Here is a 22267-nt window from a genome sequence, read left to right as displayed (position 1 = left end):
CCTGAATGGGGAAATACTGGGTCCTCCAAGGTTGGAATGGTCCGGTAATTGCCCATTCAGGGAACCCGGACCCGGTATGCGGTAAGGGGGTAGCCATAGTGCTGTTAGCACCATGGCTGCCTCCAACCTCGTAATGAGGCCCATTGTATTATAAGAGAATGTAAAGGTTGTAGGTTTGTCTTGATTACACAATTTCGCTTTTATATATATCTTCGTTGTTATGTGGAAATATTTAAATAAATGATAATAGCAAAAAAAATGTAAGCTATCAGTCTCCATCTCTGAAAATATAGATATGATCAGATAACAAACAGTAATGCCATTCTATACGATAACACTTCTGAACATCTGGAAATCAATCAGGGTAGCAGTCTCAGTTATATTTAGCTTGTCAGTGCCATCACATAGGGGGACCAACCTTATGTAAATTTGTGACACCCCAGCCAAATGCAGCTGTCTCGCCCAAACTACTAGTGCTCTTTCCCAATACATGAAACCCACCCCCAGAAGATGCGCATCCTCATTGGGTCTAGCCTTTGAGGATGGGATCAGACCACTATATTTGTTTCAAGCATCTCCTCCCATGCAGATGCTACACAGCTATATTTCCATGCCTTCAATCCATGGAGGGATTTACTCAGGCGTGAACGGCCCTTTGGTAGGTCAAACAGTGGATGGGAGTGGGTGGTCAATGGTGGCATGATGGGCTTGCCGTCGGTAGGACTTCGCCCCTGTGAATAAGCTATTGCTACCACTCTACAGTGGGAGGAAGTTAGATGTAGGCATTATCATGAATGTCTAAAATGACAACCGTACAGTGGCAGTTCTCCAAATACACCCGCTTACAGCTCTTTGTTCTGTATTTCATATTTCAGAAGACCTAATGTAAGTGTGCTGTTGTATATGGAAATGCACACAATCAGGTATGCCAATCAAACACGTGCAATCAGACATTCAAATAAAAACTATATCAAAGGGCATCTAATCAATGAAACCTGCAAGTTAAAACAATACATATGCGTATTGTTATAATATGCAAACGCTGCAGCTCCTGTGTACAATTGTTTTTCTGGGATTTCAACATTAAAAAGTGGTGGTGTTTATGCACATTTAAGAAATCTAAGGCTATTTCTGCATTTGGTCTTGGTGTCCCTACGGCTCAGCCAGAACGTTTGTGCTGTGCGTTCGTGGAAATCATTCAGACTTTAAAGGGTGCGACTTGGCAAACACATTCTGCCTCATTAATATTTATGAGGTGACTGCAGCATGTGTGCACAGTAGCAAAGTCAGCGGTGGTTGTATGCTGGGGACCACTGACCTCTGTCCCTACATTTGCTTTCACAGCGTGACTTGTCTTGCAACTGTTGCCGTTCAAGCTTTGGTCGCAGGCAGCCATGTGTGAGCGAGGCAGCCTCCATGAGCGCTCACGCGCCAACGATTCCCAAGGAAGACGAGCAATCCCAGTTCCTGGGGTAATTAGTCGCACTGCATACATTGCCACGGCATGCGTATTGTGATGGCAATGTTTACTGACTTCACGGCGGCACACACTTATTCTTGTGTTCTTCTTTTTGTGTGAACCACATTGCTAGATCTCCTTTATTTATTTTTGCTTTGTTGATTACAGTTGTCTGTCAATGGATTCACTGATTCCAAGCACAGACTGGAAAGAGTGCCATAATCTGATGTCAGTGGAGTCTGAATCAGTGAAATGTTTTCTGCAATTGCGTGTGCCCTGTGTGCGCGCAGGTGGGAAAACACTACTGAATTCTGTGGATTGATTGATTGACCTTCCATTCACATTGGCTGATTGAACATTAATCTGCCGACCCACATGTCTTTGCACGGCCAGATTCGCTTTTGTGAGTCAGCCCACCTGCTGCCAAGTGGGTCCAGCTTTGGAGGGTTTAAGTCCCTCCACATTGAGAGGTTGCAGGCAGACGGCAGTACTCTGTCGTGATGCTGTCCCAAAGGGGGGATCTATGGGAAAGGGGTGCTATAGCACGAGCCTGTTACATTGCTTACCTTTGGAGAATATTTACATTTAAAGTGTCATTACAACGGCAGTACAAAGAGGCCTGTCAACATCAATATTTATTATTACATGTGCCACACAGCGAAGGATTAGTGTCTCGGTGAAACTAAAATATCCTCTGCGTTGGGATGGAAGATGATTCTAAAGGATGAAAGGAAGGCAACATAGCTATTCAACGAGCTGGGGTTGGTTAGATGAAGGGGAGTGTTGACAGCCAATTGGTCTAATGACCCTACTTAGAACCAGGATTTACAAATGTCCTCCACACTCCTGAAAACGTTGAGCTTGACTACACTCGTGAGTGTGTCTGACACACTTAATATTAAAATCTGGATGACTTATATTCACAGCATCTCGGTGGCTATTTCCATTTGGGCTGGTATCTCTATCAGTAGTAAGGCACAGAGAAAGCACAATTCCAAAACAGTTCTATTTGGACCACTTGAAGCATTTTTGTGGAACAAAAATAAATGGTCATGCATTTCCAATTGTTGTTTTTCACTTCAAGACAGATCCAAAAATGTTTAAACTACCCATGCAGTTGTTTGGCGGGTTGCCTCAGAACTTACCATTAAACATTACAAAAGTAGACTAAAAAGGAGTTTGCCGCGGACAAGAAGTAATGCAATTTATTCTGGCCCCAGTTGTAGCTGGGAAAGCGAAATTCAAACAGAATGCAGAACAGAACTGCATGAAAAGCGCTGTGAAAGATACGCCTCAAAAACAAAAGCTTTTATAATCTCATAAACTAATTAGCATCGAAACACATTGCAACATTAGGACATTCCTCAATGGGCGATTGATTGGCGGGATCGTGTCATTCCCCTAAAGAGGGGCATGCATTATCTCAAAATGTGTGTGTCCCACAAGCCTCACCACACCACCCTAGTGCACCTTTGTGACATCACATCCAGCCCCAATTCCCACATTGATAGAGCCAATTTGAGCCAATATATTGAAACATTTGGGATGACGAGCAAATCCTTATTCAACTGCCACCAATCAACCCCATCCGTCTTCTCATGGAAAGGTATTAGATCATGACACTGCCAGAGCCTTGAACCACCAACAAGTTAAGCCTTTAATGTTGCGGTTTTGAAATCATCAAACTTCTGCCCAGTCTAGGAAGTCCTGAGGGGAAATTTGAGACCTCGATGGGCATTTTGAAACCGTCAGTAGACCAGCTTCAGAAAGTAATATGCCGAATCATAAAAGGGTTGTGCATTCATTGTTTTTCCATGCGACCCATAAACTCTGCTTCCTGACTTTGAAAGTAATGAAGGCTGTTCGCTTCCTACCATGCAATACTGAGAACTTATAATTTTCAATGTGCTGTCAGCCTCCGCAGCTACTAAGCAAGTTAATGAAATGTGAACATGTTTCGAAACAAGCATGATTTGAGGCCTGTTCACCGTGCCTTGTGTTAAAGTTAAACCTTGTATAGTTACCTGTAACTTAAATCTATTGCCTACATGTTGTTAGCTTAAAACACAAGTAATAGGGGCATTCTCCAGCCTAGTGCATGTAACAGTGTGGCTATCAATGAAGCCCTCTCCCCTTTTAGTGGCAGGTTTGAACCTCTTTACCATGCTGAACTTGCATTTTGACCACATTATTCCCCCATTTTATTGATCTATCAATAACTAACTCTTGTGTTCCCCCGTCCACACTCTCCTTTTAGTGATCCACACCTTTTTTAGTCTACTCATGTCCCCTCCATCATCTTCCCAATTTTCCAATGGTTCGTCTATCAACACAACCCCAGGCCCATCCTTATCACATGAGATCCAATATGCTTTATACATTTCAATCTCTTCAGGTTGTACTGTGACCCAAACAACTTCATCATTTCTATCATCCTTTGTTAATTTGTTAAGGGACTTTCGTCATTTTCCCCATCAACATTCAGGGGCAATGTACACTTTCCCCTGCTTTTTCTTAATATAGAGGGCCTCATCACTAGTTGGGCAGTAACGCCGGTGGTATTACTGCTGGCGCTAATATCCCTACCGCCAAACACCTGTCGCCATTAGCGCAGGATCACGGGTTCGGCGGAACGGTTAGTCCCCATTCCCCATTGGGCCCATTCGGGAATTCCTCATTCCCCATTGGGCCCAATGGGGAATTTTCGCGCTATTACTTCCGGCGGATTTCCCACCGGTGGAAATAGCACCGAAAATCGGCAAATTATCAGTGGAGCCATGATGTGGCGGACCCTTAAATGCAGCGGTTATACCATTACCGCCGCATTTAAGGGTTACAACAAAACTTGTGATGAGGCCGAGAGTCTAAAAATAGATTTGCCAATGCAAATGGTGACGAACGTTAGGACCACAAAGCGGGACAGTCACTGAAAATACACCAGAAAGTCATGTGGGCATCCATGTAAAAATGGTGTCCAACCAGTTGTTTGACTGCATGCCACCAACTTCACTTGTCATCCTTTTGTGGAGTGTCTTTATTTCACTGATAGCTGTGTTCAATGTTCCATTGAAAGCCTCTCCATCAGGCACAATTGTGCAACAGCTACTCCCCAATATTGCACACACTCCTCCTTCTATAGCTATTGAAAGGTCTACAACATATTGATTTTGGAGAGCCACCAAACATAATGCTCTCAACTCTTCCTTTAGCTCATTTAGGCCTTCTGCTGTTGACTTGGCCAGCTGCAGCAACTCATATCTGGTAAGCCGGAGCCATTTTGCATTGGCTGCAGCCTGCACAGCTGGAGTCAGCAGAGATGTAAATAAAGTAACACCATTGGAAAACAGGCGGAATTCATCAGGGATAGCGGCCACATTTTCAGCACTCTTTTAAGACCAGTAGTTGTTACTACACCTCCTCCTGCATAGCAATACTTCTTACTTTGCTGTTCCACTCTTTACGAAAAGCACACTTTCCATGGTACTGCTGTTTTGAGGCACCACCAGCACAGGGCTGTGCAGTGTCATGATCGCGCAAAACCCCACTCCAATCTAGCAGAAGATGGGCATAGGCCTTCGAATCACAGGCCAACCACATGTGCATGATGACAGCTGTCCCATGGATCAGTGCCGCAATCCCCTTCACCTTGACACAGCCGTAGTTAGTCCACAGATGAATGGACCCAATGGACCTGAAACACAGAGGGAATCTTGCCTAGCTATTTATGTCAACCGGTTGATGTTTTTCATCTATTCAAGTTAATTCATGTACATATTTTCCCCAAACTGCCTTACAGCTGTTTTCACTTTTGCTACCACATTTAGTTCAAACTCCACAAAACATTCAGGACATTGCATTATTCCCCCTCCCATTGACCACCATACCACACTGCTCCTTTTATTGTAATCAGTGGTCTAGTATAACACCAGGGAATTGTATGCCCCCCTTATTTATGCACTGTAATTGTTTGTGTTCACTAATCTTTAGTTGCACACTTTTAGAGCCCTCAGTTGTGTATTCTACTATCGTGTGTTTGTTTCTTTCTTTTTGGCCATCTTGTTTAGCTGCACACAATTATCTGCATGGACATTTTCCCGTTCATCTAGCCATTTAAATGTAACGTTTGCTCCTTGGAATAAACTATTACTTTTACAGAGGCATAGGTGCATTAGGCATCGTGCTTGGTCATAGGATACAGCCTGAGGCAGAAAGAGCTTGGTTTCCCCTATTACATGTGGGATTAGAGAACAGACATACCATGTGCCCTTTGCCCTCTCCTTTTCCACACATCACATTTCATGGTACCAGACGTTTCCAGATGATATTATTTGCCCTATTTCAGTGTCATGATCAAATTCCTCTTCATTTAGCAAATTTCTTTTTTCCCTTTTCACCCCCACTTTTGCATGTAAATCACTTTTTCCTCTACAAAAGCATAATACTGATATCAATCCAATACTAATACATATTAGTATAACCACACTCTAAAAGGCATATATATTTTGCCGTCTGTAAATAAAAACACTGTTCTGCCCCTTGCTTTCTCCATCCGCATTAGTTGGTCATCTATCTACAATGGTCTAATGGTCTCTTCCTAAATACTCTCCTTCCAGAGCCCTCTGCTCAGCCTCCTCCAACTCTCTACCGGTTAGCCGTTTTTCCAAACAGTGAATTGGAGGTAGATCCTTATCCTCTGCAGGTGCCTCTCTGAGGAACAGCCTACCTGCCTCTCTTCATCTTGAGCTGTACTTCCTCAAGTTCCGGAAACTCCTCAAGACATTCCGCTTCTTTTCCTTCTGATCTCTCCCTGTCCCTTGCTAACCTCCTTTCTCTTCTCTCTGGCTTCCATCCTTTGTTCTCATCACCAGCCTGTTCAGTCAGCTGGCTGGTCACTTGGTGCACCTCCAGAGCCTGACAGGTCCCAGGCTCTCCCACCAGTCTTGCACTTGCCTCTTGGCCTCCACACTCCACCTTGCATTACTGCACTCAGAATACATTCCATGAGGGTGGCACCCACTATATGCACTTAACCCTGGACCCTGCTGGACTGGGCACTCTTGTCCCACTCCCTTACACTTCTGTCTGTGCACTTGCACGACCTTGAATGTACTAGGCTTAACATGTTTGTCTGTCAGGTCCTCCCTATCGCCCCTCCCTAGCTGTCTGTGCCTGCATGCATAGGTGCATAGGTGCATGTATGACCAACCTTTTGTCTTGTATGTTTCCTTTCCCCCGCTCTTCTTCCCCACTGTTTGTCACTCACTTATACTAGTAGAAATGCCCTGGACTAGTATGTTAGTTATTGCTGTTAGATCATGCAGACTCTTCGAGGCCTAAGAATGACAAAGATATTCCCTTGTTCCTTACCCGCTTTAAAGCGCTTTGAAGCACTTCACTTGTGTGTGTATATGCGCTTTACATATAAACAATTACAATTACAAAAGAACCTTATTGGTGAAAAGAAAATCAATGAAAATAGGTGTATACTTCCCATCACATTGACTCTGCCCCTCTTCTCTAAGGAGCCAGTGCTCTTGTCCCTGCACACATTGACAGACCCATCTTCAGCGATTCTTTAGTTTAACTGCAGTAGGAGTTGCATAGACAACACTGTGTGTCCAGAAAATCTACAGTATTTCCACTTCCCCATGGTAATGAGGTGCTGCTTGCGGAAAGTGCTTTTCCTGCTTGTCAGTTTGCTCAGTTCATACACTTCACTTTATATGCTGAAATAAATACATAAGAGACATTGTAAGTTATGTGAGGTGCTTGTGAAATTCCTCCCCCAAAACATTAGCACCAATATTAGCATCAGAAATTGTATGTGTTGGAAGTATAAGCACATGCATTCTCCGACCAGTAACAATTTCATGACGACTCAAGTGATGATCTCCTCCAGGCAAGTTGGTAAGACAACAAATGCAAGAGGCAAACAATGCAGCCTTGATTTGCCAAGTGTTTGTGTTAGTTTTGCCAAGTGCTGTTTTAGTAGCACATTCATTCTCTCAGACAAACCATTTGCCTGTGGCCGGTACACAGTTCATAGTTTATGTCATATCCCCAAAAGGGCAGTAAGTTCCTTAATCAAATCATTTGCAAAGTGCTGACCATTGTCAGAACAATCTGGGATCCCCCACCTCCTGCACCAGGAATGTAGCCACCTAGTGGGCATCATTATGTGCACATGGATCAGCCTCAAGCTAACATGAAAACGGACACACAACTGTAAGCATGTACCTATAAGAAGTACATCTGTCTTGCATGTTCACATAGGCAATATGCAAATGCCCGAAGAGGCCTTCCAGGTGTGGTAATGTTACACGTACCACTCTTAAAATGTGACCTGGAAAAAATGTCTGACAAACCATACAATTATTTACAAATTCAAACACATATTCATACAAATTGTCCACAAATTGACCACACACCAGTCCTCACTATTCCCTGCAGCCACATGCTCTTTGGACACATGGGCCCGGTAGTGGAGCTGTTCCAGAGCCACCTTCAACAGCTTTTTTTGGCATCATTACTTTGCCTGTGCTGTGAAGCCGCCAAATTAAATCAGTTGGTGACAGAGAACACCCAATGTTCACTCACAGCTCTTTTTCCTTGTCTGGTGCGTCTCCCTCTAATTTTATTATATGCACTGTTGGGGTTGCATTAAAGCTTTCTGATGGGGCATCATTTCCTTTTGCGCTTTTCATAAATAGTAAAAGTGGTATTTGTCCTCCTTGCCAGGGAACAGCACATGTGATCCTTCTGGCAGATGTGCTGCTTCTTTCACTACCGTGTCTGCTTTGTCATTACCCAATGAATTAAAATCTTGCCCTCCCATATGTGCCTTAACCTTTATAATTGCCAATTCTACTTGGAGTAGATACATTTACCAAAATTCCCCCAAAAGTGCTGCATGCTGTACAGTGTACCATCACTTCGCCTGAATCCTCTACTTTCCATTCTTGCTAACTCCAAATGTACAGTGGGTGTTACGTATGCAGAGTCCAAAAAGATATTTATTACATGCCCTTCAGACATGTAGAGCCCTTCTATTAACGCCACCCATTCTGCTGCTTGTGCCGAGTAGTGTGCTGGCAGCCATGTTTGACAAAACACTATCAATTCTCCCTCCTTGTGAATACCGTGCCTGTACCCCACTACTGCCGACCCAGAGTGCCTCTGTCCCATATTTGGATCAATACTTCCATCAATAAAGAACATGCCCCCCCCCCTTTCAATCACTTCTTCTTTTACCAAGGGGTTTGTTTCACTCCTGTCTATGCACGGCACACAATTATGTATGTAATCTCCCTCCTCAATTCGTTCTGCAATGATTTCTTCTGGGTTTACTGTCCTGCATATTACCAATTTTATTGCAGGGTTTGTTAGTATAATTTCATAGCCAGATGCTCTCTGAGTCATTAATGTTGATTTAGATATATCTAGAACCGCAAACAATGCATGTTCTACGTACAAAATTGCTGGGCATCCCATCTTAATTGTTGATGCTTTCTAACTAACTAATGAAATACATTCTAATATAGCGCAACACTAACGCAAAGGTCACAGGGCACTCAAACAAAAAGGACAAAACAGAAAACATAAAAGGTAGAAGTGAAAGAAGGATAGAAATACAGGCAACTGTGCGTACTAAAGAGAGCAGTCAATTCAAAATGTCAGCAGTTGTATTTATTTTTCAGTATAGGCATCAACGAGAAGTGTTTTGAGATGTTTCCTAAACTGCTGAAGTGTTGCACATTGTTTTATTTGCAAAGGAATTGAATTCCAGATGTATGGGGCCCATGCATTAAAGCTCATGCCACCCAGCTTCCTCAAGGCTGTGCGTGGTCAGGTGTGTAACATCTGGTCATTTGAGAACAAGGTCCGCTTTGATATGGCTTTTTAATTTCTTGGTACAAGATATTCAGGTGCATCCCCCATGAGGCATTTGAATACAATAACTGAACCTTTGAAATTAAGTTGTTGTTCTATGGAAAGCCAATGTAATTTCCTCCGTTATTCAGTAATGTGAGTTTGATGGCTGAGCCTGCATACTGCTCGAACTGCTCCGTTTTGTATGACCTGAAGTCTCTTAATGTTACCTTTAGCTGTTCCTAGAAGGAGGCTATTGCAGTAGTCTAACTTGGTGTTGATTATAGCTGCCACAATCATGGCTCTATTGTGTTCTGACAGTAAGGGGTGAATTTACCACAAAAGATGATTTAAGGTGAGATACATGTCTCTGGAATGAAAGATGAGCATCAAAGAACACTCCCAGTGCCTTAACAGATTCAGATACAGGAATTAGATTTTCATTTGTAACATAGGCCTTATATTGTGCATCTAGATTATTCAGTCTGTGAGGAGTACTGACAATAAGCAACTCTGTCTTTTTTATCATTAAGAGCTAGAGGATTTAGGGCCATCCATTTCTGGATTGCCTCAAATAACTTGTTGATATTAGCCAGATCCTCCTCATAGATCCCAGACAGTTTAAAAACTATATGGGTGACGTTGGCATAATTGGCAAATTTCACAGCCAAAGATTTGAGGAGGTCACACAGGCATTTAATATATATTAAAAAGCAGCGGGGATAGACATGACCCCTGGGGGATACCACATGTAATGAGTACTTGCTTAGACTGTGATGTTCCCTTGGCAACACATGCAGATCTAGGACCAAGCATGGATTTTAACCCAGATACTGCTTCTGGGGATCACAGACCTACTTTTTGCAGTGTATCTGCCAGTAGGTCGTGATCAACCAAATCGAAAGCCGAAGACAGGCCCAGCAAGAGCAGTAGCGCAGAACTTCCTTCTTTGATGATCTCTGTTTTATTGGTTTTCAAATACAGCAGAGCCGTTTCGGTCCCATTGTTTATTCAAAAACCAGATTGTTTGTTCACCAAGATGTTATTAGTCTCTGCAAATTCTTGAATAGGCTATTTTGTCAAGGATTTTTAATATAAATCGCACATTTGGAATAGGTTGGTAATTTTCTGGTATTAAAGGGTTTAGGTTATCCTTTTTTAACAATGGTGTAATCTAGGCATCTTTAATAGCAACCAGGACCTGTGCCTCAGATAAAGAGTGATTAACAAAGTTAATTTGCTTGCAAATTCCTTAAAAGAGTGGTAGGGAAGATATCTCCTTTACAGGAAGTAGGCTTGCAATTTTTTATGAGTTCCAGTACCTCTTGTTCAGAGAATTTAGCAAATGAATAGAGGTTTGTGCTCTGAATAGGGCCAGCCAACCTGGTAGTCACTGTATCCTCTACTAACGATTGTGATTCAATCGTTTTCTTGATACATATTTTCTTGATAAGTATTTGATGTTGCTGTGTTTTCTGACAGAATCTATCTGATATGTTCTGACACCCGTCATCATCTAAAATGATGCTCAATAGCGAATGCAGTGGCAGCCAGTGCCTGCTCACAAGGAAAGTGTCCTTGCATCACTGGATCAAGTGATTTGACTGTAGTAGGCCAGTGGTTTGTGCCCCTGTCCCTTCTTTTGTGTCAATACAGCTTTCATTACCTTGCCATCTGAATGGGAAAACAAGTGAAACTTCTCTTTAGAATTGGGTGTAGCCAGCGTGTGCTAATTCATGTTTGAGGTCATCAAGTGGAGTAATCAAAAACCCATGTTCTGCAACAATGACATATTTGACCGTCTTTGGCATAGGTGTTTTATATATTACCTCAACTCTCTCAGATGTCATTTTTATCCCATCTGCTGACACATTTCTGTCACTACTTCTTTGTGACCATACTGCAATTTTTCTTTGTCCACTTTGTACACTTTGTCAGCTTGTAATGTTAGTAGTGTCACTGAGTCCTTTCTGCAATTCTCTTCTGTCGCGCTACACACCAAAAGGTCATCCACGTATTGTATCACTGTACTTTGCAACCTGAAAATTGCTAAAATCCATTTGTATTACCCTTGTTGAATATGCTGGGCCCCTCACAGTACCCTTGGGGCATTTGTATGTGTTCAAATCTGGTCCAGTGATGCGTAAACACAGTGAGATTCCTGGTGTCAGGATGCAGGGCAATAGAGAAGAAGGCATACTTTAGATCTACTACTGTGAAGTAGCGTGCCTCTGCTATGATGCTGCAGAAAATTGTCACAGGGTTCGGACCTAGTGGGTACTCTGCTTCGATAAGGTTATTAAGAGGGCGTAAATCCTGTATGAAACACCACACTGCTACCATAGATTTTTAATCGGATAGATCCCTGTATTACATGGTGAAGTAGATTCCTGTATTATTCCTTGCTGCCATAGGGCATGCAGTGTCTCATATATGCCCTTTTCTTCCTCTTGGGAAAGGGGGTATTGCTTTACAATAGATCCTTCCTTTATTTTAATGTGTATTGCCCCTGCCCTTTCAGTATGCACCACCATGGGGTCCTCTAGTCCCTAGAACCTTTGGAACATTTTCCAAATACTCCTTCAAGTGTTTTGTTTCTTTTTTTTTACTAATTGTGTCATTTGTGGGACTGCTTTTGCTTTTATCTGTACTGGACATGGTATGCTCAATTCGAAAACTACATCTGCTTCCTCTTCTAATTTGTAGTGAATAACTCTGTGTCTGTTACTCCTGTCAGTGTGGGATCAATATTGATTGCCACCCCATGTTATAGTCCTCTGTACCAACTAATGTAATCATGACTTTATGTCTTTTCTCACTACTGCTTCCTCTATGTATAGCAGTGTGTGTGTGCCTAGAGCAGTGGTCTTCAAACTTTTTTGGCCAGGGCCCCCCTGAGCAAAATTTGGGCAGGTCGGGACCCCCCAGAAATGCCAAATGGACAGTATATATTGCGCGCCGTCACCTGCTCCCATCAAAGTCGCTGGGCTCCCTCATCCCACTCCTACCCAGTCGCTGGTCTCTCCCCACCCCATCACACACCCAGGGCTCTCCCCACTCTGCTCCCATCACTATCCCATGGTTCCCGCCCATTGTGCTCCCACCATAGTCCCTCGGTTCCCCCATCCCGTTCCCAACACAGTCTGAGGGCCAGTGGCAGCTGGTGAATCTTTTTTAAGTGGAGGGGCATTAAGGGGAGGTTCGGGGGGGTTTCCCCCTGTGAATTTTTTTTTAAATAATAGGTTAAAATGTTGCATTGTAGAGCATACTTTTAACAAAAAATGGGTAAATAGCCAAACAGTTTGCAATTGTTGCTGGGAGTCCAGGGGGCAGGCATTGATATTTTATTTCTATCGCGCTCGTACACAAGTGTTTCAGAGCGTGACAAGGCAAGGGAGGGGAACAGAGGAGAATAAAACAGCGATCTTACTAGGCCCAGTGACATTGAGAACGCGCAAGTGTGAGGGGAAAAGTGCATGGAAGGGGGGAGAAGTGGAAAGTGCGAAGCAGAGGAGAAACAGATAAATAACAATAAATAAATAATAAAGGCAACAAACAGTGGTAGTGCAGCCAGCAATTTGCAAGTGCTACGTTTAAGGCAGCAGACAGGGTAGGTCTGATAAGTGCAGGAAGAAAGATGGTTCTCCTCAAGTTTTAGAGTGGCAGGGCGCTGTTCCAGAGGGAGGCCCCAGCCGAAGACGGAGATCTACCCCCAGCTCGTTTCTTTGATAAACGACTGACCCTGAGGGAGTTGGAGGTAGAGGAGTGAAGAGCTCGAGAGGGGAGGTATTTGCGGAGGAATAGCTGAAGGTATTTTGGACCGAGGCCCCAGAAAGCCTTGTGGACAAGGCAGAGGGTTTTGAATGATAGATGTCCGGTAAAAAGATACCATCCCTGTCCCCTGGGCCCCACTGGTCCTAACACAATGAACATGATTATGTGTATATGCAAGGCGCTGCACATTCATACAGCAATCACTCTATCATTCACATGAGCATCCATCACCATACACTCACTCATAACGCATCCATACACATGTTTAAATAAAAACAATGAACATAAACGTACCTTCTGCATTGGCCTGTGTGTGGGTGCTGCTCCAGCTGCTCTGTCCGTATGTGCGAGGAGGCGCAGGAGCTCCCCCTCGGACATACAGACATGCAGTGCCCCAGCCAGCATTTCCAATGAGCTATGCAATGCTGGCGAAGCAAAACGCCCCAGCACTTGCATGGCTCAGTGAGCATGTGCGGCTGGGAAACTAAACTGAACTGTCAAAGGGAAACAGTGTTTCCCTTTGACAGTTCAGCCAGCCCAGGAGCACTCCATTAGCTGGATAAAGCAGCTGAGGGAGTGCTCACTGTTTCACTGGGCTGGCTCCTTAGCTCCTCCATAATGGGTGAGGGGCCACTGTGCAGTTAGTAATGTTGACCATTGTTGCTGAATATATCACAATTTACTTACATTTTAACACAAAGCACCCCTTTGGGTACTATTGAAACAGTGGGCTTCATATCTACTCTGGCGGTAGCTGTGCCGGTAAAACCGGCACGGCTGCCACTGGAGTTGCATCCGGGTCTGGCACCCGCGAATGGGCAATTACTAGGTCATGCCGAGTTAGGCGGACATGATAATTGCCCTTTCGAAGGTGCCGGTAGATCCCCATTCCCATTTGAGCCCCATATGGCTCAAATGGAAAGGGGGAGCTCGGATTCACCGGCACCGTTAATAACGGTGCTGGTGCATCCGACGAGCTGAGGTCAGACCTGGCGGGGGCTGTCAAGCACCCACGAGCACAACTCTTACAATGGCGGAACGGTAGCAACGGTGCCGGTAGCTTACCAGCACCGTTGTTACTGGTCCGCCATAGTAGTAATGAGGCCCAGTCTGTGACTAAAGGAATGAATATCCATTTACAACTGTGGGCCACTTTTTCATTGTTGCCTGAGACAGTTTCATGCTTCAGCCCGCCCATGTGGGCCACCCCTGCCCATTTCTTCCAATCTAAAAAGAAAAAAGAAAAAAAAATCTTTTTTCATGCTGAGCTCTCAGGGCCCCCCTGGGATGCACCCGCGGACCCCTAGGGGGTCGCGACCCACAGTTTGAATACCACTGGCCTAGAGTGATGGCAGAGGGGCACTGTGGTCCGAACATGAATTCATTGGACAATCGAAACACCTTCCTCTCTGTTCCTCGTACACACCCTCACAGCACCTGAACCCCATACAAAAACATCTGTGTGTGTGTGTGTGGGTATCCCTCTCAATGTGCTGTGCGCATAGTATGTTTGTATCAATACTGCCACTCTGATTGGGTACATCTCAGGTGGGGTGCACACCATCCCCTTCGCAGAAAATTAAAGAGTGGCATTTAACTTGCTATCAAATCTCTTCCTAGTATGTTGGAAGGTGTGTCCTTTGAATACAATAGTGGTGCTACAATATTCTGTGTCACTATTGTCAATGGTAAATCCTTTGTGAGAGGAACCTCCAAAATTGTCTCATAAAAGCGTTGCAGGTCAAAAACTTTGTTGGATAATGGGAATCCCGTTTCCTTTATACATGATCTGGTTGCCCCAGTATCTATGAGAAAAGAAAAGCCTCTATGTCCTATTTCAGAATTATACCTCATGCTCCTCTTCAGGCTCTTCAGTTATTGCTACGACAGGACAAACTCGTACTTCAAGTGGGCACCCCTTTTGGGAAAATCTGTTAGCGGAGGATGTGAATGGATTACCGTCCATCATTGCTACCCACGTATATTGTGGCACTGCATTCTGACCCAATACCATCAATTTCTCTTGTGTCGGTGTCTGAACTGGTGCTTGATATGTGCTCACTGTACCCTGCGTTCCAGACATCACTCCTCCTTGCACTGGTACTTGTCCCTGTATTGATACAACCTGCATCTGCGTGGGCTGCAATTGTATTTGCTTCTGTCATATCAGTTGCATTTGTTGAGATTGTGGTTGTCTGCATACATCACTGTTATTGCTGTACTCCTTCTTGCTGCCCTGTTTGCGGAATGAATGGGCACATTCAGGCAAAGTGACCAAAGTTGCCGCACGCAAAACACTGACCTCCAAGCCGAGGTCCCATACCGCTGTATCTGAATTCCCTTCACCTTGATAATATCCCCTTCCTGTCTGGTATTGTCCCGTGTACCTGTTTACTCCTCGCACATATGAGAATACAGGTTGTTGTGTGTTTGTGAACCCAGGCTGCTATTGCATCTGTTGTACCCCCCATTGATGATAATATGGAGCTTGTGTATATCCTCCTTGATATGTAACCACTGCTCCTGGCAGCACCCCCTGTTAGGTGGGTGTAACAACAACTGGCCCTATGAGCACTGCTCCTTCCATACTTATTTCGGGCAGTTTCTTCCGAACAATTTTTTTCTGCTTTTACCGCTTTGTCTGCTGTCTTTTTCATATTTCTTTTTACAATAATGCACAATTGCAGCCTGTATTTCAGACTATTCTTTTGCTTGTACCCCTACTATTTTTTCTAGGGAAACCTCTCACTAGAATGTGATTGAATAAAGGTATTGAATCATCCCACGACTGTTTATTCTCTTGTGTCCACATTTCTTGTATTGATCATATATATTCTGCGGGGGTCCTCCTCTGGCTTCATTTGATGCGGCACTATTGACCCCATATCTGACGTATTAGAGCTTTCCACACATGTGCTTGATAATTGGTAAAGGGTGCTCCATCATACATGTTAGAGATCAACTTTACCCCTGCATGCCCTGCTTGTTGCCAAATTGTATAACTTAATTCCCCCACAAATACTACCAATAAACTCTTCATGTCCACTAGGGCCAACAATATCCCTGCTGTCTCCTTCTCAAAAACATAAATCCATTTACTAGTTCCCACCATTTGGTAAGTAAACTGTAGACCAAAGTACCCCTGTCCATGGTCTGTCATGGTACGTAATGTACTTCACCTGTTAGTTCTCATCTTTCCTCTTCTTACCTCTTCTTACCATTCGTTGTTTCTCCTTCCCCTGGCCACACTTGTTAGATTGTGTGTGTTAAATTCATTATCTCTGCTGCTGCTGCTGTCACTATTGCCCTTTTTTGAGGTTCCTCTCACAAAGTATTTACCAGTGACACAGCATATTGTAGCGCCACAATTGTATCTGATGCCGGTTGATCCCCCTCTGCTGTGTCTAGCTCACTGTCTTCCATGTCCTGTCCCCAGTCATCAATTTAAACTGTATGCAACCACTGTCCATCTCTGCTAGTCTTTCTTCTTTCTCTGCTCCTTCCCTCCTTCCTCTATCTCCCTTTCTGGTGTTTTTTCTGCCTCTCTAAACATCGAATCAAGTTGCTGTTTTGTGCTTTGTTTAATGTCCATTAAGTATTTTTTATCCCTTTCTCAACCCTATTCCTAGAATTTGCTTTGCACTCCTCCTTCTTTTTATTTACTTTCTCCTTGTCTTGGGAAGCTTGCCTAGGGTTTGTGTATCCTGCAGATGGTTTTAACAGTGAGTATAATGCATAGGGAGGGGCAGAGCACTATCCATCTCCTTGTTCCCTTCTCCCTTTTCTTTCTCTTTTTTAGTTTCCTCATACAGTTTACAGAGACTTAAAATGTTCTGTCTTTTTTTAAGCTTTGCTCCTTTATTAGTAGCTGACAGATATGAGTACACACTTTCAATAATACTCTTATCGAATGTGCTCCCCTTGGGCCATTCCTGATAACACTTCCCTACTGTGTCATTGACCCATTGAAAGTGATATTTTACTATTGTATCACAACATTTGGGGTCATTGTTTACAGATGTGATTAAGGGGCACATCTATATAAAAAAATGACATTTGAACACTCTTTTTACAAATGTTTTAGAGTACTGTCCCTTCCCCTTCTATTCCTAACTCCTCTCACTTATGTCTCCTGTTACTTTTACCCTATTCCTACCCCCACACACTTATTCAATTGTATACTTACCCCTTTTAACTTGTTAATTCCAACTCATTCACACTAGGCTTCTCCTCAGACCCTGCCTATTAACACCACTCACCCACAATGGCATTCTCCACAGGCCTGCACCGTTAGCTTCAGTAAAAACACTGATGGTCCTGTCCACAGGCCCACCACCTTAACAATAATGCCTATGTTAATGTGCTTAGGGTTCGGTATCTCCTCCCTTCATACGACAGCACCCTTCACATGCGCTAAACAGCTCCTCCAATATTTACATGTTAATTCGACTCTGGTCCTTCTGCGACATCCATAGCCACAATGAACTGAACAATACACTACTTGAACCTAATCACAATAAATCTACTGGTGCGTCAACAAAACATCATTTCCTTTTATACTTCACGCCCCTAAATAAACAATGACGCAACTATAATTGCTTGCACTATGCGCAACTCGCATCTGACGAGGTCCACCACTTACTATACAACCCTCTGCTGTGTGCCACCACCCACTTAATCCCTAACGGGTGAGTGGACTGAAAATCTAACACTAGTACAGCCAACCGCCCTCCACCTCTTGAGGGTGACCTATGCACCGTAGAAATAATCCCTCAATCTCCCTTCGTGCACCGGTACAGTCACATATCCTTTCTAGGTGATTCTCCACTTCTCTCAACCCCAGAATCTCCCTTGAAAGGCTAGTACCCGTTTCGAGTGAAGGCATCGCTGTGGCCACGCAGTTCTTCGAGAACCAGGCGTCTAAGGGCCTCCTTGATGTTTGAGCTTTGTGGGCTGGTCAGCAGATGCTGTCCTGCACTCCTCCAGGACTACGGCTGGAATCCTCATGTCTGCTTGGGAAAACTGAGAAATCCCCATACTGGCCAGCAAATATGTTAGGTGGGTTGCCCAGAACTCACCAATGAAATGACAAAAGTAGTCTAAAAAGGAGTGTACAACTTGCAAGAAGTAACACAATTTATAATGGGCCCAGTCGCAGCTGGGAAAGTGAAATTCAAACAGAATGCGAAACAGAACTGCATGAAAAGCGCTGTCAAAGATACACCTCCAAAACAAATGTTTTATAATCTCATAAACTAATTAGCATCAAAAAGCATTGCAACATTAGGACATTGGTGGGATCATGTCATTTCCTATAGATGGACATACATTATCTCAAAATGATTGGGTTTCGCAAATGTTATCACACCAACCTAGTCCACCCTTGTTACATCACAATCCAGCCGCCAATTCCCACATTAGTAGCACCAATATAGTGAAACATTTGGGATACCCAGTGGATCTTTATTTAACTGCCGCCTAATCTATAACAGTGTGGCTATCAATGAAGCCCCCTCCCCATACAGTGGGCTAATCCCACCACTGGTAAGTGTGCACCTCCTTACCCCACTGAACATGCATTTTTACTACAGAGTGATGGGCAGGGGTGACACCTTTTAAATTCATAGTGGTGCTGGACATGTTGACACAACACATAACTCATGGGAAGTGAGACCATGGCTAATAACAATGCATAGCATAACATAACATCACAGGAAGTAGCATCTAAGGTACAAACTATTGTTTTACTTTTTTTTTTATTACTACCCGATTTCAACAAAACTAAAAGTAATAGGTAGGAGGATTATCATGAATCATGACCAATGGCATTGCACTGTGTAACCGTCCCATTCAAAATGATTTTGTCTAGTCTACATCATTGCAGAAGGAGACACCAGCCATGGAAATGACAACTATGGGAATAATCCATTCAGAGCTGCTAGCTCATGTCAGCTCTGTACCGGAACACAAGCTATCTCAGACATGTGTCAGCCTCGTTGGACCTAATCAAGGAGGAGAGTCTTAATTCCATAGACGTAACAATCAGGAAGCCCACGCCTAAGCATGAACTCTCTTTATCTTAGAGAGGCAATACACAACCAAAATGTGACTGATTTAAGGCTTTTTATATTAACAATAAACCCCTGACACTGCTCTGGACAGCCTTGTACAGCATTGTACTTTCAGACCCTAAAGCTGAAACATGTCTGGTGTCACTTGTGTTCTCGTGCAGATGCAATATGATTTAGGAGTTCGTACTCGACTGTCCCTTTTAGTGACACAACCATAAAGAATTTGTAGATGTCTAGCTTACAGGGCGGATACAAAATGCTTATATGGGAAGGCTGCCTAGTGCAGTAGAAGGGGGTACAGTGAATTGAAACACTTACATCCTTCACATTTTGCTTTAGCTCTGTTTTCCCCTTCAATTACCAACTGTTATTTTTTACATATATTTAAGTTAGGTAAACACAGGGAATGACACATTTATATATAATGTATAATGTACTGCAGATTTTTATGCCGCTTACTGCAGAGAGAGATTTGTGTACAAGCTGCAGGACGCAGAACAGGACTGCAAGACTAGTCCTTGGCCTCAAGCCCAGGGATCATGTCTCTCCAGCCCTGAAATTCCTCCACTGGTGCCCAGTGGCAGCAAGAATCAAGTTCAAGAGTCTCTGCATCATCCACAAGGCTTTCTGGGGCTGGGCCCACACTACATCCAACTCTCTCTTCCAAAACACCTTCATTCTCGAGCCCTTTGTTCAGCCACCTCCAACTCTGTGAATATTAGACGCTTCCTCAGGCAGAGAGTGGGGGGTAGACCTCTATTCACTGCAGGTGCCTGGTCTCCCTGCTCCTCTCAAACTTGAGCTGCACCACCTGAAATTCCGGAAGCAGCTCCAGACCTTCCTTTTAGCCTCTGCTGTTTGTCTCTCTTTCTCTCCCCTGCTGAAAACTCCTCTCCGCTGCACTGACAGGTTGAATGCATATCCCCAGAATCTCACTGGGTACTAGGCTCCTCCATGACCAGTCTCCCCTGAACTGCCTCCAGGCCTACCGGGCACTTAGGGGCTGTAACTGTAACCCTACAGTCCCCTGCCTCCTTGCATCTACCCAGAGCTGAGCTTCCCTGGCTGCTCATCCTCTGAGCAATGCTGCCCTTATGGCACTTCCCCCTTCCCTCTCCCTAGCACTTCCCCTTCTCCCTCCCCCTGCACTTTGTGTTGTCTGCACTTGCACAATCTGAATGACAAAAGGGCTATTAAGATTGTTTGTTATGTTCACACTTTGTCGCACCCCGTCTCTTGTCGCACCTCGAAATACTTGTGTACAGGCGCATCATAAATGACTTATCATATCATATCATATCATTTCATATCACATTTGTATCATGGATTACCATCAAATCATGTTATCCTTCTGAGGTTGATAAAATCAGTAACCTTGAGTTTGTTAGTGATGGGAGAGAGCAAGTTGAGCAGAGCTCCTAGCAATGGTAATCCCGTTGGGATCTTCCCCTGGTACTCCACAGGCACAAGTAGGAGCAGGAGACATCACCCCATGTCCTGGATGGATCGGGAGATGGGAGAAGAACTGAAGTGATGTGTGGCAGATGGCAAACATTAGGTATAGGAAAGCATTGCTCATGTTCAAGTCCATTGTGCCCATTATAACCCTACTCACAAACTATCTAGGAGTTTTATTATGCAGTCAAACCCATGTCCACATAAAAAATCATAGTTTATTATTTTTTAACTTTTCTGTTGTACGAGAAAAACAATGGTGAAATGAGAAATGTAATGTGTGAATCACAGTGGTTTGCACTGCATAAATGTGCATTATTATTATAGTCTAGCTGTTATTTCCGGTGTTGCCCGGTATTTTATTTTCGTATAGGTCCAATTTGTTAGCAATACCTTAAGGTAGCTTAACGGAAAGGCTCTATAAGAAAGGTGAAAAGAAATAATCACTAAATTGTTTCATTATTATTACACAACACAACATATTGTTTTCTTCAAAAGTAATTCCAAAACATATAACTGCACATGAGAACAACATACAGATTCCGTAGAAGCATGATGGGTAACATGATGCTGGCGGTGCCAACAAATATGGACCTAAAGTTCAATAGCACTAAATTACATGTTCTTTGTAACGCAACCTGTTTTGTTTCCCTTCCCAGTGAGCATTGTCACTTCAATTACGTTGGGCAGCAATATTTTGACACATTGCCTTATGCCATTTCACAGCCTAGGCGGGTCAAGATTGGGAAGCAGCATGATTGGTGTCCCAATTTTCAGTCAAAGGTGATGTGGTGGCATTCCCGGGGGATCAAGTGAGTTGAGGAATTCTTTTGGATAGGTGACAGTTTTATCGGCATCCACCACCATATTGATTGAGTTGCATTCAGTAACTCTGTCCGGAAGCATATCCTGAATCGGATCCTAGTACCTGGACCTCGAGATTTGTTCCCCATGGCGGGACCAGTCCTTCTACGACCACATTGATGTGGTTTTATGTGTAATGGTATTGAAACTCGAGGAAAGGGGTGAGGTGTCCAAATGTCATTTAGCTAGTAATGTCTGAGGGTCCTAACAGGTGACTATGCAACATTTGATGCATATCCATGGAACTGTGTGGAATTGTATAAGGAACAATGCTTCGCCACAAACCCACAAACACATTTTCAGTTGAGCTGAAATTCGGGGAAGAGGGTAGGATGTCCAAATGTCATGCAAGCCAGTAATGTCTGCAGGGTCCTAGCAGGTAATGGTGCAGATTGTTGAACCAATGTGGAATTGTATAAGGAACAACCAAACCCACAAACAAATTTTGACTTTTGCTGAAAACTGGGGAAAGGTGTGGGGTGTCTAAATGTCAGGTAGCCAGTAATGGCTAGAGGATCCTTACAGGTGTAAGGTAAGATTTTGTAAAGTCCAACTGGTGTGGGACTTCACAAGACTTATCTCTTGGTATTAGGCAGACCAAACTCTTAATATAGGCCTCTACTACACACGTTGGTATAGTGACTGATCATACAGGCTTATTTTAGGAGGGGTAATGTGAGCTGTAGAGTAGCACAATGAAATCAGTAAACACAATGTACCAAGTAAACAATTACACACTTAAAGTTAAATTAAATGATGTATTTATATATACACA

Source organism: Ambystoma mexicanum, chromosome 5p (assembly GCF_040938575.1).
Source record: "Ambystoma mexicanum isolate Mex_15411 chromosome 5p, UKY_AmexF1_1, whole genome shotgun sequence".
Taxonomy (NCBI): domain Eukaryota; kingdom Metazoa; phylum Chordata; class Amphibia; order Caudata; family Ambystomatidae; genus Ambystoma; species Ambystoma mexicanum.
Note: the sequence above shows the minus strand (reverse complement) of the source record.